Source organism: Arachis ipaensis, chromosome B10 (genome assembly GCF_000816755.2).
Source record: "Arachis ipaensis cultivar K30076 chromosome B10, Araip1.1, whole genome shotgun sequence".
In the NCBI taxonomy this organism is placed as follows: domain Eukaryota; kingdom Viridiplantae; phylum Streptophyta; class Magnoliopsida; order Fabales; family Fabaceae; genus Arachis; species Arachis ipaensis.
In genome coordinates this window covers 25,547,239-25,548,692 of record NC_029794.2, presented here as the reverse complement: position 1 = coordinate 25,548,692, position 1,454 = coordinate 25,547,239, and the positions used below count along the sequence as shown (strand labels likewise).

The 1,454-nt window shown below is 23.0% G+C and overlaps 1 protein-coding gene across 1 annotated transcript in view; it reads left to right on the top strand.

Moving 5' to 3' along the window:
* LOC107620363 overlaps positions 1–1,454 on the top strand; it is a 3,557-nt gene that overhangs the window by 1,385 nt on the left and 718 nt on the right. The window lies entirely within an intron of this gene.

The window sequence follows — 1,454 nt, the reverse complement described above, 5'->3', positions numbered from 1 at the left end:
TTGATATAAATTATATTAAAATAAAAAAGTATAGGGTACCAATATATTATCTGTCAATTTGTTGTTAATAATAATTAATTATTATATTTTAAATACATATATAAAGAGACACATCAAAAAAATATATCTATAAAGACACTTTTATTAAACACAATCATAAAAAAAATATTTTTATGAGACACATCCACAAAAACACTTCCATTAAACACAGTTATAAATAAGAATTGGCAGAAGTTGACAGAAATGTTGTTGGTAACGTAACGAAACCGTATCAAAATATGAACATATATAATATATTTATAATAAAAAATATTACATGATCAATATTTTTTCTTACATTTACTTTATATTCAAATAAGCACTAACTAACTTTTTATGTTTTTCACTAAAAATATTAATTTTTAGTATTGTTATTTAGTGGATACTACAATGAAGATTTTATTATTGTCTTCATGTGAAAATATTCTCTTTTGACCTTTGGATAATAAATTAGACAGTTAGATTTTGATATTTATAAAAATATTGTCTTTATTTAAAGTGTGACTAAACAAATAAATTTTACTTTTAAACAAAGTATTTTTATGAAAAAATGTTTTTACCCTCTTCATATGAGTAGTTGCCTTGTCATTTATGAAAATGGGTGACATCAAACAATACTATTGTGGTGGGGAAGGATAGGATTATGCCCTTAAATCAGAAACTTGGGTTTATATGCTTTTTTATATAACATAATAAATAATTAAATTGAATACTTTTGTGGTTATATATATATATTATGTTCACTACACGTATATAAAAATTACATCTATAGTCATCATTGTATAAGCTTTTTAGACTCAAATAGCGAATATGATCATTACTTATGTTCCAAAGTCCAAATAGTAGGGTAGAGAGAGAGAGAGCGGTGAGAGCTCTAATCATGATTATCATATCAAAATCAACTCCGTTACGAGTATTACAAATTAACTATCAAATCAATAATCATATATAATATATATAAAATAATACTACATGTAAAGATACACAAATAGATACAAATATATGACAACTATTTAGTAGTTGATTTTAAGTTTTACGTAGTATTTTTATTTTATTTTATTTTATTTTTTATATTTCCGATAGTCTTACACTTTACGTATATTATACACTTGACTTAGTTCCTGATGTGATCTTCCCGTTTCTATGAAGCAATAAGTTTCTATATAGAATCCTCTCTTTGATATTGATGGGTTGTTTTTGCAATCTATTTCTTATCTTTTAAGATTCTTATCTATCTCATTGTCTAAATTTAAAATCTGTTAACTATTATTTTAGAGAATTTTTTTCATTCAAAATATAATATCAGTCCTTTCTTTAGACAAATGTTTATTCGAATTGAATATGTCACTATAGAATCATTATTTACCTTTTTTTCTTTTAATTTTTTAACTAATTAATTGAATATTTGACGTTCA